Source organism: Grammomys surdaster, unplaced genomic scaffold (assembly GCF_004785775.1).
Source record: "Grammomys surdaster isolate TR1022 unplaced genomic scaffold, NIH_TR_1.0 65, whole genome shotgun sequence".
Classification (NCBI taxonomy): Eukaryota; Metazoa; Chordata; class Mammalia; order Rodentia; family Muridae; genus Grammomys; species Grammomys surdaster.
The window spans coordinates 3,954,883-3,968,034 of NW_021604567.1; positions in this window are offsets into that span (position 1 = coordinate 3,954,883).

Sequence of the window (13,152 nt, forward strand, 5' to 3'; positions counted from 1 at the left end):
ACTTGAGAGGAGGTTGTGAAAATTGCCTTTGAGCCGTCATGTGTACCTTCAATAAAAGTCAATGCTCTGTTTCCTAAGAAGAATCAGGACATGAACACTGACTGCCCTTATAATGAAGGCCTGAGTTGATCAAAGCTTGATTTCGCCCTGTGGTAATGGTACACCTGAACCAATAGAGTGCAGGTCTCCTTCAAGTTTGTTTATATGGTTGTGAATTACTTGAAGCTACATAACTAAGATTCTCGAGTTCTGAGAATAAGATAGGTTGCTAGCCGTTTGTGTTTGGTGCTAAGGACAAACATACAGATACAGCTATATATGTTGTCATTTTATACATTTAATTCACGTATCATAGGATATCTCCAAGTTGGTATTTTAGGAAGTCAGCCTATATATAAGGATCAGCTCTTTCCTTGGCCCAATAACTTTAAAACTGTAGCACTAATAATAGCCTAAAATATAATTTTATATTTATGTAATTTGACCTGCTTTTCTTATTCTCATATGAATAATGTTCTAAGAGCTAAGCTGGGAAGTGATATGACAAACATACCTTGGTAACGTCTCCCAATTTATGTAAGAGAAATTTTAAATGTTGGGAGGAGGGTTTCTCCCCGCCACCCCCCCCATGGGACTAACAGTGAATCATGCTTGCAAAGAGAATAACTATTAATAAATGAAGATGACTTGTATATTGAGTTCCCAACTTCACTAAAAGTATTACATCATAATCCTTCTGACTTGCTCAAGTTCTCACGACATAGAGCTTGCCAGCTCAAATATACGGTCAGATAAATTTGCATTTCAAATGATTAAGAAACTGAGTTTATGTTTCCCACATCACATAAAACATATTTATTTTTAAAATGTATCTATTACCTTTTCAAGTTTAGTTTTATGCGGGCAGGCTTTCGTGAAGGAAAGAACACCATTGTGCCCAGTGGCGTCCATCTGATTGCAGCGATCTAATCCAGTGGGGCGGGGTTTTCACCAATTCCCAGCAGCCAGTGCCCATGTACCGTTACCACTGCTCCCTAGCGCTTGTGACTTTGCTGAGGACTTGGCATCTCACTACCAGATTCACCTCAGAGAAAAGGGGAATAGCCCGGCAAGGAAACCTAGAATTCCTGACCCATGTCTCCACCCCTTCGACCTGTAAATTTTTTTTCTTTTGTTGGCACTTAGTTCCTGTTGAAGACTCTTCCCCGAGTGAGCAGCGTTATCCCAGCTCTGGGAAGTTCACTCACAAGCCATCTATCTAGTCCCTGTCTCCACTTCCCACTGCCTATTGAATTTTTTTTTTTCCTTCAGCATCTTGATTGCCTTGGAACAATGAAGACACTTTGATGTTTAATCAAAGGCTTTTTTCCTTGGCTTTTTGGTGTCATCCCCTCTCCCCTTTTGATGGGCAAGCTCTTTGAGACTGAGTGCGGAATGATGGGCCCCAACCTTGACTAATCATTGACATTTTTTTCTTTTTCTTTTCTTCTTTTTCCTCCAAGACAGGCTCTCACTATGTATCCCTGGCTGGTCTGAACTCCTGAGTGGCTGGGTCACCACACCTGGTTTGATATGAGAATTTTTATTTAAATGGTTCCTTTTGAGACTCCTCTCCAGGAACACTGTGTCCTTGGGCTGGCCACTGATAGACGCGACCACGTCTTTCCTCAGTGCCGCTCCAACCTTGCTCTCTGTCTCTGAGTCTCTGCAGGGATAAGAGGGAAAAAGTCACCCTCTCTAAATGCTCTTTGTGTCCCTACTCTCCTGCAGTACTGTACTAACCTCAGACAGACAGTCGTGAATTCATATTTCAGAGGTATTCAATGAATCTCCTTGCTTTCAGGACAAAATCCAGAACTTTAGCATGCCAAATGGAGCTCTTACTTATGAGCCCCTCTACTAACCACGCAGACAAATCATTCATCTCTCTTTCCCGGAAGAATGCTTGTCACCTGTAACTCCTCTGGGCACGGTTCATTCTTGTTTTCCAGGTTTTATTTGTGCAGCTCTGAAGCTTTGCTCTTTGGAACACTGTAGCCCGCTCCTTACTCCTTCAAAGGAAGGGTTTACAGGGGCTACCTTTCCGTTTTAGCTATTGATACTGAGTTCCTTAAAGGGTGGGGAATCGGATTCATTTTTTTGGCCCTCACCAGTATACCACAGGCCCATAATAGATTGTTACAGGTGTTCTTTTTCCTTTTTAATTAAAAATATTTTTTTTTCATACAATATATTCTGATCATGGTTCCTCTGCCCCAACTCCTCCCAGACACTCCTTATCTCCCCACCCACTCAACTCCACACCTTTGTGCTTGTTCTCTTTAGGAAAAAAAAAAGCAAACACACCAAACTAAAAAGGCAAAAACATCAAAAAAAAGAAAGAAAGAAAGAAAGAGCACAAGAAATACAAACACAAACACACACACGCACTATAAAAACACAAAATTGAAAACCATAATATGCAATTAAAAAACTGTTCTCCAAAGACTACAGAGATATCATTGGAGTTCATTCTGTCTGTATAAATCACCGAATGACTGAAATAAGACTATTAAGTCAACAAGGTTTATCCTGGAAAGAAGTATTAGAACGCAAATTAACATTTCAAAGGGTCACTTTAGGTTTAATATTCTAAGTTCCAGCTGTCATCTCCTCCTGCCCCGCCCCGCCCCGCCCCGCCCCCTCGCTGAGACAGGGTTTCTCTGTGTGCCTGCCTGTCCTGGAATGTGTTCTGTACATCATCAGCTTAGCCTCTAACTCAGAGATCCACCTCCTAGTTCCCAGCGCTGTGTTAAAAGGCATGCGTCTGAGTCACCATGTCTGGCTCAACTGAGATGTGAAGAGTGAACAGAATTTCAGAGTTCATACAGCCCATTTTACAAATGTCTGGTGATTAGAAAAAGTAAAATATGGATTGTGACTCAGATTTGTGTCTACACTCTACCAAACTAACTGATCTACAGTCAGCCGCTCCTCGTGTTGCTTTCTTTTGCTTTTGTTTGGTTTTGTACATTGGCTTTCTGGACTTTCATTTCTTTCTCTTCCCTGCAAGGGCTACTGGGTTTCCTGATGTATCTTGTAAATCCAACCAACAGTCCCGATTCAAACGCTCAGATGTCCTTTCATGCTCATTTTTGAACATCTGTGGAAAGTAGGTCAAACATGTCAGACTCCGGTGGTTCACCCCTTACTTCTTACTACCACAAGTGTTTTAACTGAGTGAGTCAGTGTACTCCTTCTTACCTCTGCTGACATTTATCATTGCCCTTTTATGTTTTTATAATAATTTTAGCTATTAGTCACCGTCCTCACATGAACTAGAAATGATAGAAGTCTTTCTGCAGCAATCAAGTGGAACCTTGTTCTTCCAGGTGTGCTGGGATCAGTTGTACGTATGTGCACGCTGGATTTACCAACCAATGAACTAAATACTTTGTCTCACGCTGTAAGCATGTTTGCTTTCTGTTGCAAATAGGATAAAGATAATAGTTTCTTTAATGTTTTGTACGATTGTAGCAAAATATAAAGAAGAAAATACAACCATGTCAGCCATTTTAAGTGCACAACCATCATCTGTCCTTCTTCCGTGTGCTTCATCTTGCAAAGCTCGTCTTGTCTCAAAATTACCTGATTTCCCTCAGGGTTTATACACATTGTAACAGAGTTTTGCTGTGACAGAATTTCTCACCTTTTTAGGCTGCATATTATCTCATCATATACATACAACTTTATATATATGCGTGTGTGTGTTTATGAATATATTTTAATTATGCTGCATTGAATATAGGTATGAAAATATTTTTTTAAATTTTTTTAGTTATATTTGATGTATACCCAGAAATGAAGTGGTTGGATCATAGGACAATTCAATTTTTGATTTCTGAAACAATGTTTCCTGTCCTCTGCCATAGCTGTATATTACTGTCCAGTCTCAGAAGCAGTGCACACAAAATCCAATTTTCTTACATCCTTGCTAACATTTTTAGTTTTGCCTTCTTTTTTGTCTTATTTTGATGGTAGCCATACTAGTGAGTACCTTTATTTATTTTGTTTTTTCATTATAATTATTCAACTTATTACTTAAAGCTATATAAATACTATTTTTTTCTAGTGATAATTTTAGAACTTGTTTGTAAAGAGCTTTTTTTTCGGGAGGAAGGGTATTAGCAAAGAACAATAAAACATTGATCTTTTATTTTCTGATTATTGATCAGTGGTTCTCAACCTGCGGGCCAAGATCCCTTTTGTTTTTATATTATGACTCATACATTACAGTAGCAAAATTACAGTTATGAAGTAGCAACAAAAATAATTTTCTAGGTGTGGGTCATCAGAACATGAGCAACTCTATTAAAGGGTCACAGCATTAGGGAGGATAAGAGCCACTGATCCATGGTTCCTGTCATAACAGTGCATCAATGACCTTAAATTGATAACATTTTTACATTTTCTGTGGTTAAAGTCAGAACTTTGTTTTGAAAAGGCACACTTAATTACCATATACATGAGAATCCAAATTTCTGATGGGGCTTTATTTTTTAAGCTATGATAACAGATATGTTCTGATATGTTAAAAAGAGCCCTTACAGTGATACATGTGTCTTTGTTCAGGGTCCTATAGTAAGTCCTATAGAGTAGGTGGCTCAGACAACAGAAATATTTCTTTCACAGTGCTGAAGGCTGGAAGCTCTGGCTTGACTTGCATACTGCTTAGAGCATTCTTGAAGCACACGGTTTTACAGTAAATATTTCCCTCAGGAAAACAGGCAAATAGAATCACAAGATTATTACATAAATGAAAAATCGAGGATTGTATTCTGTTGTATTGCTTGACTTCAAATGATTGAACTTTAAACTGAAAATGCATTATAGATACAGTAACTCTAAACAGTTAAATCAGAGGCTAGGAAGACCACTCAGTAGGTAAACTATTTGCCACTTAGTCAAGGAGCTTGGGTCCGCAGAACCCATGTAAATACTGGGAGAAAGGGCAGGCCTACTTGTAGTTTCAGCCTCAGAGGTGAAGGAAGAGTGTTGGTCTCTGAGTAAACTGGTGGGAGAGACCAGTCATCACCAAACTCAGAGGTTTGAAGGGGAGACATAACACAAAGAATCAAATGGAAGAGCAATCAAGGAAGACCCTCAGACTTCACATGCATGTACACACATATGTATCAACACACGCAGACACATACAATCTCCTCTCTATACACAAACACACACTCACACACACACACAGTCTCTTCTTTTCTCTCCACACACACACATATACATACACTCCACACACACACATACACACAATATCTCTTTACACATACACAAATAAACACACACTCTTTCTCTATACATACTCTCTCTCCACACACACACACACACACACACACACATTTGCATCTACAAGTGTGAGCATGTATCCACACATGCACTCACACCATACTCTCATATAGTATATATATTCATATTGAATATCTATATCTATAGAATTCAATCTACATGACTATATAGATAGATCTCAATAGATAGATATAGATATCCATAGATATGAATATTCAGTATGAGTATATAGATAGATCTCAATCTGCCAAGGTTGCCCTAACAAAATGCCCCAGACTGAGTAGCTTAAGCATCAGGATGTACTGTCTCATGGCTCTGAGGCTAGGAGTCTAGGCAGAACGGGTGAGTATTGACGCCTGTGGAAGCCTCTCCTGGCATAGGATGCTCTCATTTTAGTATCCCAATGGGACTTCTCTTCTGTGCAGAGTGGAGAGAGAGTCTCTGGCTTCTCTTCCTCTTCTAATAAAAGATTCTAAGTTTATGAGGTTAGGACTACAGGTGATCTCACTGAACTTCAATGCTCTCTATTAAAGATACCATCTTCAAATAAAGTCACATGGCAGTTATGACTCTGGGCCACAGTTTAGGCCTAAACAATAATGTTATAGATTTTAAATGTAATTACTTCACACACACACACACACACACACACACGCACACACACACATATGTATGTATACGTATATGTATATATGTGTATGTGTGTCTTAACATTTTAGTCTTTAGAATACCATACCTAGGTTTTAAGTTGCTAATAAAAGGAGTGCCACTGCAAGTATTTTAAATATATCATCATATTAAACTCTGATACCAGCTTCATCAAGTAGCTAAGAATTTTGTATTTTCAGTTAAAAATCTGAATAGAGACAGCAACTTCTCAATGTTCTGCTATCATTTGGCATTGATAGGTCTGGGATTTGAACCAATAAACATGTGCAAGCTCATTCTTAATTGCTTTGCTATCATTACCTCTCTTGAAATAATTTGCTTACAGAAGAATTAAAAGAAAATTATTAAATTCTAAAGCAAGCTCACAAAATTTCTCATCACTTTAAAAAATATGTATTGCTTTAAAAAGAGAGAAAGATTGAGACTAGAGACTGGGATGGGGTCTCAGACCTTAATCCCTGCACTCGGCATGGGGTCTCAGACCTTAATCCCGGCACTGGGAGTGAGGGCAAGGGAATACGATGATTGACAGCTAGAGGCAAGCCTGGGCTACTCCAAACCAAAGCAAAGCAAACCAAAGCAAACCAAAGCAAACCAAACCAAAGCAAACCAAACCAAACCAAAGCAAACCAAACCAAACCAAGCAAAACAAAGCAAAACAAAGCAAAACAAAGCAAAACAAATACAGAAAATTATTAGACTTAGTCGTCCTCAAAAGCTATGTTTGGGGAAAAAAAAAGCCAAAATTCAATCTTTTGTCTTCCTTTTCAGAAATTTAATTTCTTTAATCAGAAAATGTTTGCTATACAACTCTAGCTATTAAAATCATAAAGCATACTTAAAGGTTCTGTATGGTTTATATTAGTATAAAAGTTAAAAGATTTTATAAAATCCATTCAAAGTATTTTCTAGGTGACTAGTGAAGATGGCTCAGTGGTTAAGTGCTCTCTGCACAAGCATGGGAACAACCTGAGTTCAAGTTTGAAATAAAATCAACATAAAATGTAGATGTGGTGGTATGTTTCTGTGACCCCAGTGCTGGGGCAGGGGGTGTTGATGTAGGGTATGGCCAGGCAGAGACGGACAGATCTCATTGGCCAGCTAGTAGAGCTGAAACAGAGGCGTCCAGGTGTTGGGAGAGTTTTTCACAAAATAAGGTAGAGAGCCAGGAAGGATGGATCAGCAAGATGGCTGCCAAGCCTGATGACTCAAGTTCCATCCCAAGAAGCTCCAAGGTTGACAGGGAGAACTGACTTCCACAGCTGTCCTCTGACTCCACATATGTACTGTGACACATAGGCAGAACCTCCACCCCTAAAAAAAAAAAAAAAAAAAAAAAAAAAAGCTGGGGAGCAATAAAGGAAAGTTGCCCAGAGCTGACCTTTGGCTACCACACCCACAGAAGCTTGCACACACACATAACTTTAAAAAATTTTAATTTAAGAATTTTTCTGAAAAGTCTTATCACTCCTCACCCTGGGAATTAGTTTATCTTCAACTGATTCTGAAGATGTTTTCTCTATAAGTCCATTTTCCTGAAAGGTATGATTTTTATTTTTCTGAGAAACAAAGTTGATGCTGCTTAAACCAGACTTTTGAATTGACATTTTTAACCTCTCTGAGGTTGGCAAATAGATTATGGGTGGAAGACAAAGTACATGTTTCATAGATTATCTTTGTCTTCCTTCATTGGTTTTAGCATACTGTAGAAGCTAAAAGTATCTTGGGTGTGACCCATATCTATTTGACCTAAGATGACTTTTCATAAAACAAGATACGTATTCCATACATCAGTCTGGGTGTCTTCTCAGATGTGTGACACAAACACGTCATTGTCTGCTATCAAAGCTACCGTGTTTTGCTGCCAGTTGAGAGATACCCAATTATTTGATGGGCTGTAGATACTAGACTGTTTTCTTATTAAATCTTCACTCCACTATGTAGTGAGATGGGTATGTTCATTTTTTTATTTTTAATGAGAAAATTAAGATATAAGGAAAATAATCAACTTGGCTAAGGTCAGCTGATAACCTAGTATCATAGCCAGCTTTAAGCATCAATTTGCCTTGGAATTGAAGAGAGAGTAAATTAAAATATCTCAGGTGGAAACTGCCTGATGTCCATTAAAAATAATTAATTGTATAAATAAATTATAGTTTATTGTATAATAGAATATTATTTAGCCAAATAACCAACCCTAACATATGTTGTTAACATGGATGAAATTCTGATATTAATTGGAATATGGTTTGAAGACATTGTTTTCATTAGTGTTCATTTGGGGGGGGGGGCGCAATTCTCTTCATCCGCCATGTTGATTCTGGCAATTGAACTTAGGTCATTGGGCTTGATAGCAGTTTCTGTCATCCAACAAGCCATCTCACTAGCCCAACTTGGGTGGATTTTGAAGACTTTTTGATAATTAAAATAAACCAAAGAAAAAAAAACACCAAATATATTTCACAAAGATGAAGTACTTTTATAGACAGAATGGCAGAGGCAGAAAGCAGAAAGGTGACCAAGTCCCAGAGAGAAGGAAGAGAAAGCAACATACAGTTAGTGTTCAGTAGGCACAATTACAGGATGCAGTGGTGAAAATTCTGGATGTGGATGGTGATGGTGGTGGAGAGAAGAAAATACAACTCTGCTCAACACCAGTGAGCATTTAAAATGATTAACGTGGTAAATTTCCTATGTTTATTTTACCATAACAATATGATGACGTTTGAAAACCTCAGTTAAATTTTAACTAATTATAGAACCAATACGTAGTTGAGGATCCTAAGAAACTCTATCTACAATAATAGATAAAAATAGAAAGGACAGGCAGTTAAATGGTCAGACCCCATTTACATCTAGGGGGATTCAAGAACCATTAGAGGGTTCTTAAACTTCACTTGTGCAGCGTGGCACTTCTGTTATTTCTTGAAACATTTCTCTAGTGAGGATGAAAATGTGTGTTACATGAAATAGCATTTTATTATCATCTTGACCTTGTGATTGAATAGGAACCATCAATCAATTAGAGTCTATAAAGTAATAAGGCTGGACTACTCTGTGCAGGACCTATAGTGTGTTTTGAGGGAGGACACGCCTGGTCCTCGTGAAAGCAGAGCTGAGGTAAGGAGAGTCAAGCCCAACCTGTGAAGAAGAAAGGCAAGGGGGCAAAACAGGTACAGCTTCTCAAGGGAACTTCAGAAGCAACTGTGTTTGATGCTCACAGAGACAAAGGTACACACATTCATTTCCAAAACAAAGGTTGAGTAGTGAAGGAAAACAGAAATCTTCAAATAGGCTATCTGCTGATAGATGGTTCTTTATAGCTTATAGCTCATCTCTCTGCTTTATAGGATGATTTTCTTCTTCCATAACTGAGTGGCATTGTCCTGGCTGATTTTTATGTCAAGATGACACAAGCTAAGGCCATCTGGGAAGATAGAATCTCATCTGAGAGAATGCCTTTATAAGATTTGCCTGGACTACATTTTCTTGATTAGTGGTTGATATAGGAGGGCCCAGCTCACTGTGGGTACTGACATCCCTATGCAGGTGGTCCTGCATGACATGAGAAAGCAGGCAGAGCAAGCCATAGGGAACAGTCTAATAAGCAGCACTCCTTCATGGCCTCTGCATCAGTTCCTGCCTCCAGGTTCCTGCCCTGCTTAAAGTCCTACACTGACTTCCCTCAGTGAAGGACTGTTATCCAAAAGAATATGAAATAAAGTCTTTACTCTCCAAGATGCTTTTTCTCATGGTGTTTTCTCATAGCTATAGAAACTTTAATTAAAGCAGGCATTTAAAAGACACTAGGGAATAATGCAGAAGAGGAGAAAAAAATCAACCATATGTCTGCCTCTTGAAGTTTGCTTCCTAAGACCAAGAAGAATGAAAATGGAATCTATGTCTATTGCTAACTCCAAAGCTATATCTAGCAAAGGACTTGTTTGCAAATGGTGCCAAATCCAATACGAGAAGAAAATCAATGCTATAGACAGTAGACAAATGACCAGCTTAGAAAAGATGATCAAGGTGCGTCTACATGAATTCAAATTTATTACCACTAAGAGAAGCAAGACTCAAAAAATTGGCTAAAATTAAATTTTAAAAAAGTTTCTTGTATGTATGGGTGTTTTACCTGCATGTATATCTGTGCACTTCTTGAAAGAAGAGGGTGTTAGAGCCCCTGGAACTAGAGTTACAGATGGCTGGGAGCTACATGTGTGTGCTGGAAATTAAACTGAGGTCTTCACAACTGCTGAGACATCTCTTCAGCCCCTGAATGGTTAAAACTTAAGGAAAAAAAAAACCCAAATGTCTGGAACGCTTCGGATCTATTTTAACTCACATATACTGATTAGGAGAGAAAATAAAATCTTATAATCATTTTTGAAAACAATTTTGCAGCATCACCTAAAGCTGAAATACATAAACATAGAAACATACATTTATTTATACAAAAATTTATCATACACATACTTACAATCCAGCATATAGGGACATACATTTAAAAACATGAATACATCTCTTCATCAAAATACGTGAAGGTTTTTAACAGTATAGTTTCCAATGTCTTTCTTAGGGTCTGATTTTTTTTTTTCCGTCTCTTACATTCCTGTATTTAAAGTTCCTCGTGAACCTGAATTTATCAGGAAGTTAATGTTGCTGTAGACAGGGAGGATGAAGTCAGGCAGCACATTGGACCATAATCCACTATCTTGAAACCAGGCAGAAAGGAAACTTTGGTACCCACAGGCACATGGAGAATAACATGAGGCGATGAAGACAGAATGAGTGATACATATACACACCACTGAATATCGATGACTTGTAAACTGGGGCACGGGGCACGACATGGAGCCAAGATTCTCATGGATATCTGAAGGAAGCAGCACTGCTGACACCTGATCTTGAACTTCTAACCTCCAGCACTATGAAAGAATACATTTCTCTTTCTTCCTTTATTTCTTTTGTTTGTAAAGATTTGTTCACTTATTTTATGTATATGAGTACACTGTAGCTGTCTTCAGACACAGCAGAAGAGGGATCAGATCCCATTACAAATGGTTGTGAGCCACTATGTGGGTACTGAAAATTGAACTCGGGACCTCTGGAAGAGCAGCCAGTGCTCTTAACCGCTGAGCCATCTCTCCAGCTCCATTTCTGTTTCTTAAGCGACACAATTTGTGGCAGTTTCTGGTGGCACTCCAGGAAAGGAATATGAACCATGCTTTCTCAGTAAAACATGTAAGTAATAAATGAATGCTACATTCACCAGTAGATATACAGTGACAAAATAGATATACAACCACACGTAACAATATGAATAAATCTGAACAATATAAGGTTAAACAAATGAGACAGTAAATTTCATGTACATTTTTAAATAGTTAAAACCAATTGTTAGTGCTACAGGTAAAAGTAATTGTTATTCTGTACACAAGGGAAAAGATAGGGAACAAGTCTCTGGTACTTTGGGTGTTCTGGAAATAATTGTATAGACATACAATTATCGATTAATTCAGACTCTGACAATACGGTGTTATGGAGTTTATAAGAATTGTCGATATATAGACTTATGAGTTGTGTACTTTTTTACATGTGATTATATCAAAATATAATATTGTTAGAGTAAAATTGTAGTATATTCCATCCCTCTTCCCTGACTTGCTTCTATCTTTTGGTAAATTTCTTCAGGCTGTAAGTTTTCTTTTATGTGAAAAGCTAGCAGCAATTGTGCCCACTCCATGTGTTTACTTTGAGAATAGAGAGAGACAGTATGCACAAAACATTCAGCAAAACTGCGAGCAACATTATTCAGGAACCATTACACCTTATTACCATAATTATGATGAGTAATCTGCCATGTTATAATTTTACTACTGAATAATCCACTTCAGACATATTTTTCTATGGTTACACACAGTGAAGTCTATTATTTTATGATGACTTGGTATGTACAGTAGAAGCCCAGTCATCCTAGAGAAACATCTGACGTGGTGAACCTGGAAGACTTCACTCACTTCAGTGTTACCCAGAGATAATTTAAGTGCAAACATTTTATAGCTTTTTTTTTTTTTTTTTACCCTGACAGCCACAGGAACATTCATGATAGGAAAAGGTTCTCCTGGAATAGTAGTCCTTTGTATTTGTAGGTTACACTTTTACCTTGAGCCTCACAACAATCTGAGAGACAGAGAGAAGGAATTATTATGATTTAAAAATATGCAAACCAGCTCAGCAGGTTGATTTACCCAGGAGCTCCGTTGCTAAGACATGAGAAAGCTGAGAACAAGGTCATTACAAACTTAGTTGGCTCATTCAGGAAGGAAGGTGGGGATAGTTTAAGGTCCATAAGAGAATGTTTATTGAGCAATAATGTACAGTGGACTTTTCTATTATGTAAGTGTTCTATATCTATGGTGACCAGTATAGTAGCCACTAGACCTACCTGTGGCGACTGAATATTTAAAATGTGTCTTGGGTGAGCAAAAAAATAATTTATAGTATTAGTGAGTTTATATGTGACTAGGGCCTATCATATTGAACAGTGTACTTGTATTGCCTTAGGAAACTTTAAAATGGCCATGGCCATAGAGTGGAGGTTTAGTCAAGAGAGAGAGAATCTATTTACTTTATCTCTGCTTTTAGGTTTTCTTACATCCTCAACTCTGTAAATGAAAAGGATTGTTTTCTTTCAAGCCTGAATATGTGCAATTGATGTTACCTAATATATTTGCAAAGACATGACCTGTGGGGAACATATTTTATTGCATTTGTCTAATGTCACCCAAAGCATAAACCTGAAGAGAATTCATGCCAATTTAGACTTCCTTTTTTTATTTCTTGGCCATTGATTTAGCTGTCTTATCTCTTCTCAAAGAATTTGGCACACTGAGTTCATGACTGCCGGAGTTCTATTATTATTGATTCACAATGGTAGTTGTGTTTTAGAGGGCTATTTCTAGTTGGATGAGGTGGAAAGAGCCAAAAGTAATTTGGATTTTTTTTTTTAAGTTTCAAGTTTTTTTTTTTTAAGTTAAGCAAAGCCAGGAGGGAAGTGGTAGTTGACTGTAGGTATAGCCTAAAGGTCTTAACTTTCCACTCTCAGCTTCAGTGTGTGTGTGTGTGCACATGCATGTTTGGCATGTG